Raw genomic sequence first — 23,332 nt, 5'->3', positions numbered from 1 at the left:
AGGCAGATTCTCTGCCATCCGAGCCACCAGGAAAGATCAATATAAGTCGTTGCTGTTCCTTATATGGTTCCCAAACACTACACAATCCAGTAACACTGCACTCCACTAGAGAACAGGAATCTGAAAGGTCTACTCAGAGTATCTAGCTCAGAGCAGTTCAAAATCACACTTCAAACTTTCTCTGCTAATTCAGTCTATCGTCTTTGGTCATAAGTCACATGGTTTTCAACAGAGTTCCCTATAATCATAAAGATATGTATTGAGTACTTATTATGTGCTAGGCATATGCTAGGAGTTTTACCTGCATTCTCTGATTTACTCTTTATATCTATGGGACATAAATTACTATCATTATCCCTCCTTAGCAGATAAGGAAACTGAGACACAATGATCTTTAGTAACTAGGCCGAAGTCAGAACAAGTAAGTTTCGGAGCCCAGGTTGGAATTTAGGAAGCCTAACTCTAGAGTCGACCTTCCTAACCATTTGCAAATAAGCTTCTTCTCTGCCTAGGAGTTTAACTTGATCTCTTATTCTAATTTACAAGCATTTGTTAACTTTAATTTGTAGGTGAGAAAATGGAGGTGAGAGAGGTTAGTGATTTGCCTCAGGTCACACCCACTGACGGTGGCAGAGCTAGAACACCATACAAATAACTGCCTTCAAGATTTCTTAATTTGACATCTTCATTTTAACCTGAACTAGGTATTAGATTATTTTATCCCACCAAGGGAAACAACAAAGGGAGGTGGGGGTGGGGTGGCATTTACTGAGCTCTTTCTAAGCATCAAGTCATCTACTAGGCATTTTATATCCAACATTCATTCATTCAAGCAACAGCCTTGTGAAGCTGGTGATGTTGCTTCCCTTTTTCAAATAAAACAGAAGCTTCAGGAGGGTGGGGAAACCTACCTGAATTCATCTAGAAAGCATGTGATGCAACTGGGGCTCCAGACCCCATCTGTGTGAATGTGATGCCCAGGTTCCTCTAATCAAGAATTTAATAGTAGGTTCACCCCTTGTAGGTGTGGGTTTTATTCTATACCCACTTTAACAAAAGGATGAAGGAGAGAAATGGGACTTAAATCAACACAAGCAATCTTGTGACATCATCCCCTCACAAGATCCTGGCCACCATGCCTGAAACTGAATTTGTAAGGAGTTTCCTTGAATCCTGGGTCAAATGGCCTCTGATCAAGGGTCAAATGGCCTCTGATGTTCAGGCAACATTCCTCTCCCTGATTCTATTCCCTGACTCTTCTTACTTGGCCCTTGCAATGAGATGCGTCACAATTATTCAAAGGTTACCTACCAGAGAAAACATTTTCTAGACCTTGACTTGAAATTACTAGGTGAGTCAAGTCATATTTTTGGTAAAATGACTGTGTTACTTCCCAAGTATTGAGGGTTTAACACAGCAACAGAAGCCTCTCACCAGAGACCTTCCCCCCTTAACTTTGAAATATGTGTGTACAGCAGAGAAATATTTCTGGTTTTGATGCCCTTACACAAATTGTCAACACACTGTATCTTTTTCTCACAGCTCTTTGATGTACTTGAAGGGGTTTTCTTCCTTGAACAAGAAGCCACAACTCCAAATGTGTTTAAGACAGAAGCCCCTAAACATTTGAAGTTCAGTTCAGAATTCCTAAGCAGAAACTTGGCAAGAAGTCCTAACTTAAATTGGGAAAAAGGAGAAAAAAAAAAAACAACAAAAAACCAATACCCTTCTCCCATCCATGAAGTATCAAATGTATACTTCTCAATAGAAAACAGACTTTTTACATCTATGTCATGCTGGTCTATCATTTATTCCCTGCATTTTCCCCCACAAGACTTCTGGCTCATTTCAAAAGCATGGTAACGAACGTTTGGATGTATTGCTTTCATCTCAAATTCAACAAGCCCAAGTCTTAACTTTTAATCTTTAATCCACTTGGTGTCCCTTGCTTTCTTCTTCATTTCTGCCAACAACCCCCGTCATCTAGACTTAAAATCTAGACACTGATTTCCTCAAGGAAAGAAAGTATCCCTTAATAATCTTTGTATGTTACTCAGGCAGTGCTGGTGCATAGAAGATGCTCAATGAATACACGTTTAACAGATTTAAAAGTCATCCTCTCCTTTTCCCTCTACTTCACCCATGCATCTTATCTCTTCAAAGCCCTTGACTTGACACTTGTGTTTTCCAACATGAGTGTCTAACAGCCAAATAGGTCAAATATGACCTATTTGAGTAGGGTGCAGCCTGTTTAAGATTTTTATGGAAACCCTCACCCCAAAACCAACACATAAAATTGGTCAGAAATAGAAACTAAGAGGCCAGTGGTTTCAAATAATTACAGCTCTGAGTGCAGGTCAGGGTCATTCTAAAAGAAGTAGACCTCTTATAATTGCCACTGAATCTAAGAACAATTTTAATCTTACATATTAAATTACTCTACAAGATCAAGATAAAGTTTAATGGATTATTTCCAAGGATTTCTTACTGAAGAATAAGAATGCACCATATCATTAACATAAAATTCTAACGAGTGGAATCTATAAAGCCCCTTTAAGTCCATAATGTGCCTTGCACATGGAAACTACTTATGAAAGTTTCCGTGTATCCTTGAATCTCACTCGAGTTATGGGCCCAATCTGAACACCAGCCATTAGCCCTCTTTTAAACTAAAATGTATTATTGATAACGAGTAGGCTTCATTCAACTCTGTTTCTGATTAGGAGGTTCTCTGTATAAACCACATACCTTTACTTTTTTTTTTCTTCAGTTATTTATCCCTTGACATTCTTTTAATGTATACCGTGAATCCTATGACTACCTCTGTAGTTCACATTTTCCTGCTCCATTAGATCAGAGGTTCTTAAACTGAGGTCTGTGATGCAGAAGAGAGACTGTGGAAGTAGAGGTGTGGGCCCAGAAGCAAGAAAGCAGCGTTGATTTCTTGATGGTTTGAGTCTAGAGAAATCTAAGACATGCTGATGAGAATAAGCAGATGCTGGAGGCAAGACATGAAGGGTTGACTGCACCAGGCATAGCTGTAGACACTGTGGGAAAGCCCTCCCGATCTTCCACTCTGATAGGACCAACAAATGACTACCAAACACATCAACACATATTGTGTCAGATAGTCATGAATGCTATGGAGACAAAGCAAAGAGAGAAAGAATGGAGAGTTTTATAAATTGCTATTTTATAAAAGGTGGTCAGAGAAGGCCTCCCTGAGCAAAGATCAGATGGAAGTGAGAGCAGGGATTTGCTGTTATCTGGGGAAGAGCTTGGAGGCAGGAGAAGCAACTGAAGCAAATGCCCTAAGGCAGGAAGAGGCTTGGACCAGCTCCATCAGCAGAAAGCAAGTGGACCGGTGTGGATGGAGCAGAAGGTGGGAAAGATCATGTGTAGCCTTGTGCTGGTGACGGGGCTCATACTTTCACTCTGAATGACTGTCCATTTAAAAACACCATCTCTCATGGGGGCCCAGTGTACAAGAGCTGCAAAGAGCAGCCTTCTCAGTAGTGTACGCAGCCTGTTGCCCATACAGGTTGCCCTAAGGGACCTTGAAGATAGATAGGTAATGTCCAGTGGACATTCATGACAGGCATGCTGTCTCCAATCCAGGCTCCAGACAGGTATGTGTGGCAATTCTGGAAAGTCCCAGGCCACAGTGGCCAGGGTTCACACTGGACAAGTCATTCGGCCCATCCATACCAAGCTGGAGAGCAAGGAGCACGTGAGTGAGGTCCTCCACAGGGCCGAGGTCAAGTTCCCTGGCCACTAGAAGAGCCACATCTCCAAGAAGTGGGGATTCATTAAGTTTGAAGTGGAGGAGTTTGAAAACATGACAGCAAAAAGCAGCTCATCTTGGATAGATGTGGGATCAAATACATCCCTAACCGTGGCCCTCTGGACTTAAATGCTGAGCCCTGCACTCATGAGTGCCTTGGTGCTGTCCCCACCTTACTCATGCCCACCAGTAGATCCTACTTTCCTGTCCAAAAAAAATACAATCTTTCCCTGATCACATTCCACCAGAATAAATTTACTGTTCACCATGTTCCAAGCATTCTGATAAGCTCTGGGAACATACACATTAATAAGATCCAGTCCCTCTATAATAAGGAAACAGATATTTAGACAAATGAATCTAATACAAGGTAGAAAGCAAGTTAATTGTTGTTAAGAGAGATGGCTGGCCTGCAGGAGAGCTGAGACCCCTCTCAACTTCAGGGAGGAGGCACTCAGGTTTGTTTCACAGAGGTAGCTCCCATACATTGCCATACAATGGGTCATGAAGGATGGATTGAATTTGAATACAGGGGTCACTTAGGCACAGAACTTTCTAAGAAAACAAGTCAAGGGATGGAGGTGAAAATATGCCTGATATTTTCAGACAACTATGAGAATTGACTAAGATGGGAAATGCTTGAAGGTGAGTAATTGGAAATGGGTTTGGACAAAAAGTTTGAAATTAGATGTCTGAGGTATATAGATGCAAGACAGAGAATTAGTGAACCTTTATTAGCTCTGGGTATAATATGCCTTCTACATCCTTTCCAGATATGCTTGCTTACGTCTCTATAGGAAAGATTTCATAGGAGAAAAGTACATGCAATGAGCATATAGGAATTAAAATGAACTCTCCTTTTGCAATTTGGTGAAAAAATTTAAGTTATATTCTATATTACAGACAATTTATTATAAGCCAGTCCCTTACCCCCCAGCACTGTACTGATGTGGAGTGTGAGTTCTAAAGGTTTAATAAGCAATGAAAGGTCACACTGTTAATAACTGATGAATCAGGAATCGGACTAATGTCCTGTTATTTTCCTGCTACATTTTCTCTACTCAGCTCTACCAGGCCTTTCCATTACTGCACAAAGCAAGGTGTGGGTGACACACATTTAGTGCTTCAAATCCAGATCCTGAGCTGTCTTATTGTAACACACATATGATATTAATGACTCATCTGCTATTCCTCCCCCATCTGGGTGCAATCTACCTCCTCAAAACTCCTTCACACTGTCAGTGGTGACTGAGCTGTACATCTGTAGGCAAGGCCTTCCAAATACTCCAGTGTGGCATCTCCCACCCCTGCTAACTTCTCCGAGAACAGAAAAAAATGGAATCCCCTTTGCCAAGAGACATTTGCCACCACCACGCCATTAAGAAGTTTTGCTTCCACTTATTTGCTCAATATTGCTTACGAGAAGATCTTGACTTGTTCTTTTTCAATAATCGAGCTTAGCAACCAAGTTAACATGCTTTGCGATTTTTCAAATTTATTTCTACTGAAAAGCAGAGTTGACAGACAGCAAGAGAGAATGAGCCAACTTAGCCACAAAAGTAAATTTTAGCTCTTCGCTTGTACCTTAAAGCAGCGGTGCCCAACCTCTTTGGCACAAGGGACCAGTTCCATGGAAGACAATTTTTCCATAGACTGGGGTGGGGGTGGGGTCAGGGAGAGAGTGGATTCAGGATAATTCAATCACATTACATTTATTGTGCACTTTATTTCTATTACTATTACATCAGCTTCACCTCAGATTATCAGGCATTAGATTCTGGAGGTTTGGGACCCCTGCCTTAAAGAAGGACTAGAAAATTTTGGACAAGGCCTTCTAAAGCTTGATGTTTCATCTGAATTCTGAAAATAACAAACTAGCTTCAAGATTCAACCTAATTCCTATTTCAGGAAACCTTCTGTGAACAAACCCATTCCCCAAATCTGTGCGCCCATGAAATGCCACACATACCTTTAAGATGATGGCACAGAACGCACTGTGCTGTGACGATTGCTCTCCACGTCTCTTCTTTTCCACCAGGCTCACAGCACCTATCACAGTGGAGAAGAAGGAAGGAAGGTATCAAAGATGGGAGGAAGGAAAGAAATGTTTGATGCACATGTTTTCCAAACTAACTCAAGACACATGATCTGGCAAAGAAAGTCTTGGCTGCTAATTGGCTAAGAGTAATTTGAAGAGAAATAGCTTGGGTGTTAATACTAGGATTCCATGCACACTGCTGGTTTGTGATGACACCAGAAAAGAATGTTCTAATTTGAGACTGAAAAATCTATGATGCTCATTTACTCTGCACACATTACAGTCTCAAACCTGGACAGCTGAAAATCAACATTTCACGGATCTGTGGCTATTTTTATGAAAGCTTATACAGGCCCATTCTGGTCTAGATACATTTGTGTTTTATGTACTTGATATATAGATAATTTTATATAGGCCTTACAGTGAAATGAAACATGATGCAATGTAATGTGTGGCAAAAACCACAGTAGGTGGGTACCACAGTACGTGAGGCTCTAACTGTTGGTGAGTGACAACACTCTAGTGCCTATCCTCCAACCCCTTCGTTTCTCTATCACTTGTCAAGTAAGATGCTGTGCTGTCTGTTTTTCTGCATTGCCGTTTCCTTTCCCATATTAACTGCTTGTGATTCCACAGCTACCCAGAGCAACATGGCACTATTAACAGTTTTTATTTTAGAAAAAAAAAATTAAGATAGGATATGACCCATCACCATGAACCCTGTGGCAGGACAACGAAGCTGATGTCTCATTTTCAACTCTTTTTCACACCAGCTCTCACCCCAAATACTTACTGAGTCCGGCTTAAGTAACCATAGATTAAATAGAGATAGTGATATCCCCCTAGAGTGGCTGAAATATCTTAAATCTCTTCTGCACCATTACTCTACTGGAAAACTGCTTTGGGCATGTTGATTTTGGCTGGCATCCTTGGTAAGGAATTCAGCAACTGGTCATGTCCAGGGGTGTCTGTACACCTGTGATTTTGATCTCCAGTACACAGGACATTGGAATTAGATTTGTATGTTTGAGAATCATTAATCAGTGATGAGCCTCACCTTGCCAAATGACTTTAAGAAGACTGGTATGAAAAAATTAATATCAGATGTTTTCATTAGGATATTAATTCTCACTAGTATTTTATTAAGACATTGAAAGATTTCTGCAAAAGGAGATATAAACAAGGAATGTCCCAGGGTAGAAGTACACATAATGACGGCAGCATGGACTACTCAAGGGAACAACAGAAGTGATTCCGAATCTCAAGCCATGAATATTTTTTTAGCACCCATTATATGCTGGAACTTGTGCATATATAAAGTCATAGTAATATATATAAATGTAGGGTATAATTATGAGTTCTTTTTGGTTGTTGCTCTTCAGTCACCCAGCTGTGTCTGACTCTTCATGACCCCATGGACTGCAGCACACCAGGCCTCCCTGTCCCTCACCATCTCCTGGAGTCTGCCCAACTTCATATCCATGGCACTGATGATGCCATCCAGCCATTTCATTCTCTCACAACCTCTTCTCTTTCTGCCTTCAATCTCTCCCAATCTTTCCTTTGGGAGATTCAAAGGGATGCTTGAACACCTCTGTGAAGAGACTGACTGGGGCTGAGCCACATCTTGCAGAAAACTTTTGGGTGGGGCCAGAAGAATCAGGAACCTTTCACACTGATTTTGTTTACCATGATCATTTGTCTTTTTTTGCAAAGTTTTAACTTTCACATGAAGCCATACTTATTATATTGAAGTATGGAATTATCCATACTTATGTTAAATGTCATCCCTCGAGTCTGTTTGAGTGTTTTAATATCTAATTTTTGATATAAGACAAGTTCTTTATGATTCCTTCCAGCTCCATATCACCTACCACTTTAACAAATAAGTCTTCACCTATCTCAATAAAAAGATGTTGGCCCTAGGCCAGATCAAGGACCTACAGGTTCACTGTTTCTCCAGGGATCTCCCTTCTGACAGCCACCACAGCACTCTGCCAATTACACAGCCATCAAATTGAAAGCCATCAAGCAGTTTTCATCTCCACTCTAAGGTTTTACAAAGCACCCAGCTCGAATATCCTACTCGAGACTACAGGATTTTATAAATGGCTAAAATTTGATCCACAAAATGAAATGAAGATGTGAGGGCATAATCTGTTCTTAGGGATTATGGCTAATTCCCAGGGATTGCTGCAACTTTTATAATTGCTCAATTTTTTTTTTTTCACTTAATCTATTTAAAAATCAGAACCATTGCCAAGTTCTCTAAAGCTTCTGGAAATCGATACTGGCTTGGTCACCCAGTACCTCCCAGGTCCCTGCACACTACAAACATGGCCAAAAGCATCTCAACCATCTCCTCTGTGGCTCTACCCAGCCCAGCATCAGGCAGGCCGGCAATTTCACCTGGGCAGAGGGCTCCCTTTCCTTTACCGAAAGGTAATACTCCTTGGAAATCACTTTATCTTGATTGGGCTTCCAGATCCTTCCCTTAATATTTGTTCTCTTTCCTGCCTTTTTTGAGTACTGATCTGAGGAGAAGTTAAGAGAGGCATTTTATAATTTATTCAGTTGACAACTGACACCTTGCTTAAAAAAAAAAAAAAAAAAATGACACCAAATATAATGTACCTAAAAAACAAAGCTGCTTCAACTCACCGAGCCTAAAAGAGCTGATATGAGTAAGAAGATGGAAAGGGTAAACATGTTTCTAGAGAGACTACTTTTATTTGCAAGAAATTCCCTCTACAGCTGGTGAGCCTGTCAATATAACAAGAAGGGTGGAGGCCGTCTCTCTCAAGATGATTTGAGGAATAATGGTGAGCAACCAGGTAGCTGATGCAGCGTGAGAAGGCCTGTCGTCCACGCCTCTACCTCCTCTGAGGGATCTGCCCTGTTCATCTGTCAGTTCAGCAGAAGCTCTGTCTGTGACGACCAGAAGCCTGGCGGTAAGTCAATATGTTCCCCTTGAGACAAGGAAAATTCCGCAGGTCAGACTTGCAAGGCAAGTAGACTACAAAAAGTGCCGAGTGCATACAAATGCTGTAGTAAATTAAGATAATGATATTGGCTGTTTATTGTAGATAAAACCTAAATCTGTAATAGAAGCATCTAGGAGATTTCCAGCGCCCAGTGTATCAACATCAGAAAGAGCAGTTATGATTGTTGTCAAGGAAAAAAAAATAAAATAAAATAAAATCCAGGGCCTGACTAACATTTAGAGATATAAAGCTTTCATATCCTTCAGTCTTCTTTCCTTTGTGATTTCCACAGGATTTTCATTTCCAGAGATATTATACTACTTGCTTTCAAAGGAATTCAATATTTTCATTCAGAAAAGTAATTTCACAGGAAAGTAACACAGAGTGATGTCCTGGGTATTCATTTTCCGAGCCAATCTTACAAAGTCAATTTGTGCTGCATGGTCCTGGGGCGACATGAAAAGGTGCAGATGCTGTGTCTCTGGGTTTCTGGGGTCCTCTTCTTCCCTCCCAGTCCCCTCCTGCAGGACACCCCATAAGCATTTGAAAAGAACTGTCTGGCAGTGAAACAAAACAGGCTGCCTGACTCCCTTAATAACCTCACCCAGCGTCACCCAAAGACATTGATCCCGAGCCCAGGACTCGATTACGGCTTCATCCCCTCTGCCCTGTAGGAAAAGTCATATCTCCATAACCATCACAATCATCCTGTTTCTTTTCTTCATGTTGTTACAGAAATTAGAGGAGAAGGCAGCCAGCCTAAGGTGAAAGACGAGGAGATGAGTGACTTCCTCGGGTACTTCTGTGCAGATAAAAGCTAATTCTGATAAAACCAAGACTGAAATCCTTCCAGCCCACAGAAAGTCAAGGTCAGACAACATGAACCAATCAAGTTGAAAGCTGGCCGATTTTTTTTTTCTTTTCGGAAGTGAGTCAGAGGCTGACAGAGGGACAGAGGTGGATGGAGGAAGGATGAGGGGGAAGAGGGAAGAAGGAAGGAGAAAAGCCCCCCATCGAGATGAACAGATGGACTGACAGAGTGAACGAGAGATGGAGATGGACGGGGGGAAAAGGAGCTCCTTATCCTGTTCCTTACGTATTTCAGGATCAAAAGGCATAGGAAAAGGAAAAAAATCTTCAAGCTTTTCATCAGGCTCTGGGGGTGATGGGACCACAAGGTCCAGCTGCCAATGGGTGTTTTTCCTGGGGTTTTGCAAGTCAGCCGCGTGCCCTAACCTTGAGGATGCTGTTTATTCCTGGGGGAGAGATAAGCCAGCAGCCCCAGCCCCACCCCCATCGGAGCAGAGTGGGCATTACCAGCGAACAAAGAAAGAGCGTTGTACAGCAACAAGCATTTGGTTTTGATTAGAGCATATTCAGAGACTGTGCAAGTTCTATTAAAATAAGCACAAAACCATCTTAAAGGGCTTTTTCTTTTCTTTCTCTTTCCCCCCCTCGGTTTATATTGTTAATCTTTCTTCCTGGACGGCTCCTCACAAATGCCTTTTGTTTTCTTGTGTGATTCTACGTGCCAGGACTCTAAGAAGGCAGGACGGAGGTCCTATTCTGGCATGCTTTCAAGTCTCTTCCATAGGAGATGAAGGCTCGTTGCTGTGCCTTCAAGGGTATAAATTTAGAGGCCGCCAAACCGTCCGGAGGTAATTCAAATGCTGGTAAATGGTGGAATCCACCCTGGCCCCCTGCTCCTATGAATACCCTGGCACTTACCCCACTCAGAGGAAACGAAACCAATTTGGGAAAGCGAAGACAGAATAAACATGCAATTAAAATGGTCATTCCTCCTGGTTTCTTCCTTTAGTTCTTTTTTTAACACTGCATCCCATTCTATAATCTGATGATGAAATGGGCCTAGCTAATTATAACAACGTACAAAAGATCGCTGTCTTTTTCCCCACAGTGACTAGGCTAGCTTTGAATATTTTTTTTTTTTTTTGTGGTGGGGGGCGCAGGGGGTGGCGAAGAAGGGAAAGAGAGGTGGACGAACTTCAAGGGAAGCCGTCATTTTGGAAGAGCCGCTGTTTTTTTATATTGTTTCAAACCCTTTGCCAAGGTGAACATTTCAGAAATGGCACTTCCCTTTCAATTTATCTATCTTCCTCCTTTATCCATAGATAGACAAATAAAAATGAATCTTTCCAGAGGCAGCACGCATGCCACTTCTATATATTCTTCAGATAGCTTATTTTTATTCAGCTTAAAGCATAACCTATCATTTTTATTCAAGATTCCATCCAGCCTCTCTCTCTCTCTCCAAGCAAGCCTTCAAGAAGCCCTGCTGCCCTGCTTTGTTCCAGAGCCTCTGCTAAAGGCCAAAAGATGGAGATAGCACACCCATCTGGTCTGTTTTCACATCTGAAGAGAAGGGCTTGAGAGAGCCCCCTCCAGTGGAAGGAACAGGGTGGTCGGGAATAAGCATTGCAGTCTTCTCTTTGTTTGTTTGTGATTAGCTTCTCGTGCTCATCTCAGGAAGACTCTTAATATCCATGGGGAAATAACACCATGAAATGAAACTCACCCAGCAAACAGGAGGATTCGTTGCCAGGGCTTTGAAATACTTACACTTAAAGAATCCATTTCGGTGTCAAAAAAAACATAAGCATCTCACTTCTCTCCTCATCCTAGTCTCCTGTTGTTCCCTTTAGCCCTCCCCTCTGCCTAATTCTCAACCGTGTGTGAATTTTATATGTATCAACCTTAAAGCATCTGCTAGAAAATAACAGCCAACCTGTATATGAAATAGGAATAGATTCCATGTCAGAGCAAAATTAAGATCTTGATGCCTCCGCGTTTCCATGATATTACCCTCATGCTTGGTGAATAAATACCACAGGAATACCAAACAGCGGTGGAGCAAAAATGAATATTGAAATTTATAAAATGGCCAGTGTCTAAAATCGTAATATTCACCGGGAAGTGTTTTGACATCTGAGATACCCTCCATTCTCCTTCAGAGCAGAGCATGTTTGATTTGGTAGGACGGATTTGAACAAATAACATTATTACAATGCATTTCAAATTGTTCACCTCTTTTTTAACCCCTTCAATTTTTACAATCCCCCTAGTTTTAAATAAGAAAAGGCCGAAAGCACAAAGTTTTTAAGTCAAACAATTTGGGGCTGGGATCCTTTTTCTGTCACTCTCTATGTGTCCAGCTTCGGGTACCTGAATGAATCTTTCTGTGCATCAACTGGCATCTATAAAGTGGGGAACCCAACAGACCCATTCTCAGAGGGTAATGGTGAAGATTAAATAACAATATGTATTATAGATGACATAAAAAGTCATGATAATTATCATAGCTAACATTTATTGCATATTTTAAAATCAGTATCAGTCACTGTTTTAAGAGTCTTACACATAATAGCTTGTTAACTATGAGACAGAGTTGTTGGAAAGATTAAATGACTTAATTCATGTAAACGAAGTAATATATTTATGCCTAGCACACAGTTAATGCACTATAAATGGTAATGACAATGATACTCACATAACCCTCAGTCAGTTCAGTCACTCAGTCATGTCCGACTCTTTGCGACCCCCGGACTGCAGCACGCAAGGCCTCCCTGTCTATCACCAACTCCCGGAGTTTGCTCAAACTCATGTCCATCGAGTCGGTGATGCCATCCAACCACCTCATCCTCTGTCGTCCCCTTCCCCTCCCTGCCTTCAATCTTTCCCAGCATCAGGGTCTTTTCCAATAAGTCAGTTCTTTGCATCAGGTGGCCAAAGTATTGGAGTTTCAGCTTCAGCATCGGTCCTTCCCGTGAAGATTTAGGACTGATTTCCTTTAGGGTTAACTGGTTTGACCTCAGAACCTTCTCAAAAAGGAATTGTTATTAGGCCTATGATACAAATGAGGAAACTGAGACCCAGAGTAAATATTTTAGAGTTGGACACAACTGGACAACTGAACAAAAACCCAGTATCAGAGATTAGGAAACAGTGAAATGATTCAAGCAGACAGTATAGCCCCAAAGCCTATCATTTTAACCACTGTACTATATGCCAAAGCTCTTTATAAAATATAAAATATGACATATATTAATGTCATTGATATATGTGTGTATGCGTGTACACACACATACACACAGTTGATTTCTCATATTACAAAAGGAAATATTCTGGTTAAGTTTCTACCACCCAGGCAGGCCAACCCCATAAGAGTGGAAGTTGTGACTGGTGCCTGGCCTGATTTAAATTCTGAAATCATCATATTTTCTTCTCAGTCTCCTTTCTGCCCCTATTTTCTTTTCTGGCTGACGGGGGTTGTTCAGCTGGGCTTTGTGTGAGTTACAAAGCAGCAACAATTACATGAGGGAGTCCAGGAGCAGGTTCACCACACACAAAAAAACAGTTGTCATAAATACTGTGCATCTTAACGCAGTGCTTCCTTCTCTACGTCAGATTAATTAAAGAGCAGATGTTCTGTCATACCCTGCGTTAGGTATGGTTATCTTTGAGATTCCAGCTCCTCCATTTGCTGGGTTTTAATTTGCATCATTATGCATTTCAAGCCTGGGGCATGAGTAGTCAAGTGGTAAACATTAGCTATACTGCACTGTATTTCCAAATGCACCTTCACTATTAGGCTGACTAATAGAATTCAATTCTATTTTCAGCCGAATCCTCTCAATTTTCATTTGCTTTTGACACATTACATGGCAGGAGGAGAGAGTGAGGGAAAATGAAGGAGTATGAGGAAGCCACAGCCTTGTTTGTGCACAGGCCTCAAGTCAGAAGACAGCCCCCTTCCGGTGGGTTTTGGACACCACTGCCTTCTTGTTACACACAGCTGTGACAGCCTTGAAATTTCCCCACCCATCCTCATCTCAGCAGTTGACACTCCAACTATGGCAAGATGTCCCTGCTGTTGTTAAGAACTGGAGACGCTAAAGTCATTTCTGATTTTCTAAATGCAACTCCTAAAAACTGATGTCAAAAAAGTTTTCAGGCCACCATCAAAGTCCGATATGAATTAATCTGTCATTATAACACAGCCTCACTTGCCAGGCATTTCAGGCCAGGGTTTGGGAAAGGCAGCAGATATCTGGGTTGACAATTTCATTTAAAGGACAGAAAGCTTTCTGCTTTCTTTTCATTGGTATCTTGATTTAATGAACACACAAACAGACTATGGCCATATGCTCCAAATACCAGCTTGCTGTTCTTCAAGAAGCAGCTTGGGAAAATGCCAAGGCAAGAAGCTTGGAAGAAACTTGAAAAGGCTTCAAGACATATCTTTGTAGCCTGAGATAGCAAATGCACCAGTGATTAATTACACTGGGGTTGGACGTGAATAGGAATGCCAATAAGGCGTTCATAGCACTGCAATAGTGGGCACGTTGGCCTGATAATAGAATCCTTCCTGTTTTGATTTCCCGAGTTTCCTTTCTGTTGGTAACACATTCACATGCGGGTCAGAGATATAAGATGGCAATGTCATGCTCCTTCTCATTACAGAATCATTAGATAGGGTGTCACCACAATCAACAAGGGGGTGGCCCTAGGAAGTAGAATTCCAGAATTTGTGCCAGAAAATTCTTGTCTGAAGAGAAATCTGGATGATCTCTTCCTGAAGAAACCCTCCACTACATCCCCCAGAGATGCTGAAAAACAATGTAGGGGGTGGTTTGACTCTTCTGGCAACACAATCCACAGATTCTCCCAGAAATGACTTTGAGAATTGATCCCCCTCCTTCAGAATCCAGGGAAGAAGGTTGCTGAGGGAGTAGAGTAAGAAAAGTTATCTTCTTTCCAGTGGAAGAAAAGTGACTTTTTGATCCAGAGCAAAAAGCGTCACTGAGCCTAATAAAAGGCAAGAGCTTGTCTTAGTGACAGTATTTTAAGGATTAGAATCCAGACAAGCTCATTGGAAAAGGACCATTTCAAGTCAAGTCTGGAGGTCTGTGTCACCTACTTTAAGTACAATAACCTAGCCACGTGTATGTTGAATGGCTTCCCATCACTTATAAGACATAGTTTAGAATTCTTTATCTTTCATACATGCTCCTTTATGACCTAATCTTGTCTTACAGATTTAGTCTCAGCTCCTGTTTGCCCCTCCTACACCCACCCCATATTCCTCTTATCACACTACTTGTAACAGGCAGAAGGTTGGGTGCTGGCCCTTTTAATCTTTAGGCCTTTGCACACTTGTTACCTCTACCTAAAATTCTCTTCTCTACATTGTCTTTCTAGGAAAAATTTTGCCTACATTCCTATATCTTGGGATATTGTCCCAAATTTCTCACAAATACTTCTATATCTCTCCTTGAATTTCCCACCAACACCTCAAACCAAACACATTTATGATTTAACTCATCTTTCCTTCCAGACATCCTCCACTTTGTAATCCCCAATGCCAATTAATGGTTCCTGAAGACACAAGGACACTAACACTCAAAATATTGATCTTGTTTCCCTTCTAACTCCTTGATAGCTAGGCACTAGATCATTCCTGATGAGTGTCTCTCCAGAATCCTTCTCCCATATAAAATCTTTAAGCCTACCTAAATTGTTTCCCAGGGTTTTCCTTTCTACTGTCAATTCCCTGCATCAGATATTGGTTTTATCTCACCTGGACTATTGTGATAATCACTTAATTGATTTCGCTTCTTTCCAGTCTTTCTCTCTTTCTATCCATTTCATCTTGAGCCACAGGCTTAAACTGTGATGCCTTAAGTATTCATTCAGTCATTCGTTTGACATGGATAAGCATATGTGTCAGGAACTAGGAAATACATCCCTTAAGAATAGAATTCCATATCCATTTACAGTGTCAATCAATGATTGGTATTTAGTCACTTCTAAATAAGTGAGTATTCAGTAAATGACTGAATGAATAGGGTTTAAGGTTTAGTTGGAAAGAAGAGTTATTAAATCATCAGAAGCTAAAAATAATAAAATGCTTCTCTGCAATACTTCAGGACAATTTGTAATTGATTGCCAGATGAAAGATATTAGCATTCTGGACTAATGGAGTCAGAAAAAACCCTTAGAGAAGGAAAGGAGAAGAAGGAGAACTAAGATTTATTGAGTAACTATTATGCATCTAGCCCTACCTATGCTATGCAAATTGTATACATTATTTTATTTATTTATTACAACAACCCTATTAGTAAGTCTATTTTACAGATGAACCTACAAAGACTCACAGAGGATAAACAGCTTCCCCAAGGTCACATAGCTAGAAAGGATTAGAACTGAGGTTTGAATCAAGATGTGTGCTATCTCAGTGCCTCCCTCTTTCCACTGAACCAAACTGGAAAAGAAGAGGTGGTTGCAAAAACATTCCAAAGAGGACTAGATAGGCTTTCGTTATTGATCTGACATGGTAGACCTCAGTAAATGAGGGATCAACATTTATGCTCAAATTTCAAAGCAATGTTTGGGAGGAATACAGGAAGTGTGAACTGGGTGTGCAATTTACTTACAGACATACTAAGTTTAGAGAAACTCTTGCTTCTATCTCTGGGTTCCTTATATAGTTGAACCTTGAACCATACACGGATTAGGGGCACCAACCCTCCACACAAAAGTCCATAAATAACTTTATAGTTGGCCCTCTGTATCTGTGGTTCCACATCCATAGATTCAACCAACCATGGATGGTGTAGTACTGGGGTATGTATTCAGAGAAAAAAAACAAAATGCATGTAAACAGACTCATGCAGTTCAAACCCCGGTTGTTCAAGGGTCAACTGTATATCATCCCTTGGTTTCTGCAGAGTTCCAGGACTCCAACCCCCCACCAACAGACACCAAAATCTGAGGATACTCAAGTCCCTTATATAAAATGGCTTAGTATTTGCATATAACCTACTCACAAACTCCCGCCTACTTTAAATAATCTCGAGATTACTTATAATACCTAATACAATGTAAATGCTATGTAAATAGTTGGAAATACAATGCAAATGCTATGTAAATAGTTGCTGGCTTACAGCAAATTCCAGTTTTGCTTTTTAGAACTTTCTGGAATTTTTTTCTGAATATTTTCTATCCACGGTTAAATTCACAGGTGTGGAACCCACCAATATGGAGAACTGACTGTATGTGGTTAGGGTCTTCATGGGTTCTATAGTGCCTGCAGGATATCAGATAAATGCATCACTAAAAAATAATCATGAACTTACTTTCTAAGGTTTGTGGGGGGGGCATGCCTGGTGAGACTGTGGTATGATATGATCAGTTTGGTTAGTAGGAACAAGTTTAAATAGGTTGAGGGTGAGATAATATGAGCACTAACAGCTGAGCAGAAATTTCCACAGCACCTGGGACAGAATTCCATCCAGTGTTGGAACACTGCCTTAGGAACCTCTAATCTGCCCAGTTAGAGTCTGCTCAGCACTTGTGGTAGCAAGAACCTTCTTCCATCATCTGAACGATCCAACAGTGAGAAACTGCTTCTTTTTTTGAAATCAAAATCTACCTTCTAGTTCATCTTCTGGTCCTATCTCTGCTGGCCCTTTAAAACTTAATGGTTCTTTCTCTATTTCCTGACAACCTTTGTATCTCCCTTCAGTCTTTTCTAGGCTAGAATCTGCACAGTAAACTTATTATACATTTTTATCTGGCCTATGATATCCATTCTGTAAATGAAGACATTGAGGGCTAATCAAGGTCAGCAATATGCTCAAGCCCACAAGGCTCACAAGCAAAGAATTTGAACTCAGGCCTGTGTGATACCCAAACCCCTTATCTTTCTATTACAATCTGCTGCTTTAACCTTCCCATTGAATATTTATTTACAGATAATCTCTTTCCGCTTCTAAATTTTTAAGTGATGCAAAGAACACTAAAGTAAATTGGTTAGTCAAAAAATATGAAAGGATGACAAAAAATAGCATATTTTTTTAAAAAAATCATTGAAGTATAGTTGACATATAATATTAGTTTCAGGTGTACAACATAGTGATTTGACATTTATACACATCAGGAATTGATCACCACAATAAGTCTAGTAACCATCTCTCACCACACAACGTTATTGCAGTTACTGACTATATTCCCTATGCTTTATATTACATCCTCATGACATTTATTTTATAACTGGAAGTTGGTATCTCTTAATTCTCTTCATATTTTTCACCCAACTCCCCACCTGTCTCCCCTCCGACAACCACCAGTTTGTTCTCTGTATCTAAGAGTCAAAAACAGAATATTTTTGAGGACAGAAGATGATTATGCCTGACATCAAGTGTAAGAGAAGTATTACATTAGGTTCAAGTATTCTATTTAGCTGTGAGCTTCCTGGCACTCAAGGCGAAAAGAGAAGTAAAACTAGAGCTTCAAATTTCTCACCATAGGAAAATGGAAACTAACCAGTTCATGAGAAGAGAAAAATGTTTTCCTGACACTGCATTCTAAAAAGGATTCTCAAAAGCATTTATCACATAGCTGTAAGAAGAAATCATCACTTAGATGTTGAGTAAAACAACAGATGATGCCTTCAAAGTGGCTTTACAGAGATAAAACAACAGTCTTCCCACGGCTATTTCTTATAGAGATTCTTTATTAAAGCAAAGGGAAAAATACTAAATTGCTGCTCAGTGAAGGCAATTCTAAAATCAGCAAAGCCAATGTAACTCACAAGCATTCCCATAAGAACAAAGTCCAGAAAAACTGAGGAATGGGCTCCTCTTTTACTGGCCCAGTTAGAACATTGGAGAGGCTAACCATGCTCTGGCCAGAGACTAATATAAAGAAATGTCTTCACAATACGTGCACTTTGATAATCTCATTTTCAGCTGGGTTTTATGTTTCCATTACCTGGCCTTTCAGTTTGGATCTCCAAATGGTTCCTTCCAGCTCCTTCTCTTTATCATATTTTCCAAGCTCACAATTTCAATTCAAGGCCTTGCATTTCTCAGAATTGATCTTCTCCCCAAAGACCCTTCCACTTGATGAGCCCAGGATCATCTTCCTTCTGCAGGTTCTGCTTCAGTCAGGGACATAGCCAGTCCAGTAGGCACCTGGTCAGCAAATCCCTTAGAGAATTTCTCAAAAAGCAATCAATTCAACTGTGCTCCGCGAGAGAACTCGAGCAATCAATTCCAGACTGAGCTTTCTGGCTGCACTAAAGGTGCAGTTCCTCTGCGTGGCTGAAAGAAGCAAATTCCATCGTTTTTTGATATGAGACATTCCACTGGCACGATTGACATTCTGTTAGGGTAATTGTGGAATCCAACATACTTTTCCAGTTGAAGGGGCAAGGCAGGGTATGAAAAGGCTTGCAGATACAATCAAAATTTTTTTTTTTTAAAGAAGATTTAAATCTGCTTAAGAGCTCAGCTAAATCTCTGGTTGACTTCAGAATATGGGATTGTTTCCCCTTCAGTTGCCTTTGTTTTAGTTGAAAACACTAACAAAATTCTAAATAAAATTAAGAATTTATCTACACCCCATCAACCATTCATCCCCATCCAACTGACTTCCTTTTACCATGTTCTCTCCTAGACCTTCCTCATATAAAGATATAATTTTTTAAAACAATTATTGCATGGGCATACACTGGCATTCTGAATTTTTTCCCCACTCAGTTTTATAAACATTTTCCTACTACACAGTTACCACATGGTTTTCATAATTATCATTTATGATGAAGCTACACTTCCATTAAGCAACTGCGTTATGATTTAATTAACCATTTAACTACACAACACAGACATTTAAGTTGTTTGAATTATTTGGGTTATTTCCACATGACAAGCTCAGAGGAGTTAAATTTTTAAACCAAACCATAAAAATATGGCTCTTTACATCTTGTCAAACTGATTTTTTCAATGACAGTTCGTTCCCATTTGCATGTTCATCAGTAACACATGAAAATATCATCTTCACCACAGCCACGCCAACACTGGGGATTTGTATTTTTTAAACATTAACGTAAAAGGTAGAGGGTGGCACACGTGCATGTATTTAGTGAAGTGGCTAGAAATATGTAACAGTTGTCATCAACAGTGATCGTGCCAATCAAAGAGCCCTTCCCTCTCTTCTTTGTCAAAAGCCCAGATTTTGTTCTCATTTCCATCTTTCCCAATGCCACTCAGAAATAAACACTTATTAGCCAAAGACAATCTTGAAAATCGCATTTCATTGCCAATAAGACTTAGGAAGGGGGCCACAGAGATGTTAAAAAGGGATTTTTTGCTTTTAAAGAAGGCAGACGAAACAACTGAACACAACTGGATACTCTATGTTAAAACTCATATCATAACCATAATCATTGAATCATGTACTTTGGACTACACCTGTCTGACTGTATATCCTTAGTGATATATGCTCTAAGAACAAAAAGAACTGCAAATAAATCTACTAATTTACTGAGTAGGCTTTTTTTTAATCACAGTGATGTCAGTGTTATAATTTTAAGCAATTTTATTTGTATTGTAATATGCATAATAATTATATATTATATAATCATTATATTTTATATATGCTATATTATATATAATTTGTTATATTATATAGATAGATACAAATATATTATCTGTTATTAGAAACCAAGATGTGCACTTTAAGGGAAAAATCCAAATATAAAGTAAAATAAGACAGTGTAATGTTAAATTTGAACTGCAAATATCAACATAAACTTATGCTTACATAAATTATATATGTATGTGTGTGGAATACACACACACACACACACACATATAAATATATATATCATATATCCCTAGCTCTTTCCAGTACAAGAAGACAGAAGGGATAATAAACTATCATCAATAAATACCCTGACAACATATCTTGGTTTCTAAATGCCAGTCCCCACCTAAGGCAACAACAACTTCTTAAAGATGTAGCTAATCTATGTCTGCGACAGGACAAGATTAATCTTAGTTAACTTCAGTTCAGTTCAGTCGCTCAATTGTATCCTACTTTTTGCGACCCCATGGACTGCAGCATGCCAGGCCTCCCTGCCCATCACTAACTCCTGGAGTTTACTCAAATTCATGTCCACTGAGTCAGTGATGCCATCCAACCATCTCATCCTCTGTCATCCCCTTCTCCTCCTGGCCTCAATCTTTCCCAGCATACTGTGCCAGAAAGCAAAGGAACACTCAATGACTAAAGGGATAATGTCAAAAGCACAGAGGAGTCAACTTGAAGGGGTTCCAACTGGCAAAACATGGGAGAATTTAAGGAACAAAAAGGTAATCACTGTAATTGATTATAACATTAAAAATAAATATATGACTCCATAGTAGCATTTAAGGAAAAGGAGTGCTTTTCTTTAAAGAATAGAAAAACAAGTTGATAAATGTGAAAGGAATGACAGAATTAGAACATTGCTATTTGTAACCTGCAATATAATAAGCAACTCAGTGGATTCTGAAATCACCAGTTAGAAAGAATATGAGAGCAAAGTATCATCCCTTGTCTGTAGATTAATTGCTGAACACTGCAGGGAATATAACCTTTGTTATGGAGAGATATGACTATCACCATCTCAACCAGTGATCAGACATAATATTATCAATAGTAGGCCATCCTCACATTGGGCCTGATATGCTGCACTGTGCTATACATGGCATCGCCCATGAAGTTGTATTGCCTAAAATAATTAAATCTACTCAAGGCTCTAGACCTGATGTCTGCAAGCACACTTAATTGAACAAAAAGTTAAACGACACTATTAGGAAACAATCACAAAAATCTAGAATGTGGTACTTATTACAAGACCTGAACTCTTCAAGACATCAACGTCATAAAGAATTAAAAGGGGGGATCAGGATGGGGAATACGTGTAACTCTATGGCTGATTCATATCAATGTATGACAAAACTCACTGAAAAATTAAAAAATAAATAAATAAATAAAAATAAATTAAAAAAAAATAAAGAATTAAAAGATATGGGGACTGTTCTAGGTTGAGACTAAAGACTCATAAATAAAACAGGCATATAATCACTGGAGTCTAGATTTAAAAAAAAACAGATATAAAGGATATCTGTGGGCCAATGGAGAATTTGAATATATATTAGAGCTGAAATAATGTTATGTAAGTTTAGTAAATTTTAAGTCTGATTGTTGTACGATTCTTAGGCAGGATATTATCCTTATTCTTAGGAGATGCAAGCTGAAGTATTTAGAATGAAGTGTCATGATATCTGCAACTTAATTTCAAAAGGTTTGGCGAGAAGGATTATTCTTTCAATTTTCCTATATGCTTAAAATTTTTCAAAATAAAAAGTTCATGAAATGAAAGAGATGAATGACAATAAACAATCCTATTCCCCCCACCATTAGATGTTATTATTTAGTTGCCATAATCAAGAGGAGACACTGACATATTAAGAAGAGACTAACTAAAACAGAGACATTACTTTACTGACAAAGGTCCATCTAGTCAAAGCTATGATTTTTTTCAGTAATCATGTACGGATGTGAGAGTTGGACCATTAAAAAGGCTGAGCTCTGAAGAACTGATGCTTTTGACCTGTGGTGTTAGAGAAAACTCTCGAGAGTCCCTTGGACAGCAAGGAGATCCAACCAGTCAATCCTAAAGGAAATCAATCCTGAATATTCATTGGAAGGACTGATGCTGAAATAGAAGCTCCAATACTTGGGCCACCTGATGCGAAGAACTGACTCGTTAGAAAAGGCCCTGATGCTGGGAAAGATCGAAGGCAGGAGGAGAAGGGGACAACAGAGGATGAGATGGTTGGATGGCATCACCAACTCAATGGACATGAGTTTGAGTAACCTCCAGGAGATGGTGAAGGACAGGGAAGCCTAGTGTGCTAAAACAAATGAAACAAAAAGGAGTCCTTGATTTCCTGAGCCACTGAACTAACCAATTTTAGAAGCGTATTACCTGTTTCTTTTTATATCAATTATTTTATTTTTAAACCAGTTGAGGTTTTGCACCGTGTTGACAAATGTATTCTATCTAATGGTATAAGTAGCAGACAACAAAAACTTACCATGCGACAGCCACCATAATAAATACAGTTACTTACAGTATCTACTTTTGGCATCATTAAATCCATATGAAGTAAATCCTGGGATCAGAAAGATCCCCTAGAGAAGGGAATGGCAACCCATTCCAGTAATCTTGCCTGGAGAATTCCATGGACAGAGGAGTCTGGCATGCTACAGTTAATGGGGTCGCAAAAAGTCGGACACGACTGAGCGACTAACACACACACACAAAGTACCACGATTGCCCCAATTTTCTTCAGATTTGGAGGCAAAATTGTAGATAGGCAAGTCTTATTGAAGCTCACACAGTCATTAAGTAATCTAGCTAGAACCCAAGCTTAAGCATCTAGCAACACCTTGTCACTGATTTCCAGACACTTCTATTCAATTGCCTGCTTGCCAAGTCCATTTTGGTCTTGAATGTATTTCTTCTTGAATGTACTAAATTAATATGGCTTATACAACATTCTTGATTCCCTCAACAAAACATGCCTTGCCACCCAGTTCCTCAAGACCAAATCCTAGAGACATCCCCTTATTTGCCTCCCCCACACAATATCCAATCTGTAAGCAAATTTC

The 23,332-nt window shown here is 39.8% G+C and overlaps 1 pseudogene; it reads left to right on the top strand.

Annotated features, from left to right (window-relative positions):
• The first annotated feature begins 3,443 nt into the window (after positions 1-3,443).
• Positions 3,444-3,569, top strand: LOC136143917 (small nucleolar RNA SNORA70; annotated as a pseudogene).
• The last annotated feature ends 19,763 nt before the right edge of the window (positions 3,570-23,332 follow it).

Source organism: Muntiacus reevesi, chromosome 10 (assembly GCF_963930625.1).
Source record: "Muntiacus reevesi chromosome 10, mMunRee1.1, whole genome shotgun sequence".
Classification (NCBI taxonomy): domain Eukaryota; kingdom Metazoa; phylum Chordata; class Mammalia; order Artiodactyla; family Cervidae; genus Muntiacus; species Muntiacus reevesi.
This window is presented reverse-complemented; position numbering and strand designations above follow the sequence as displayed.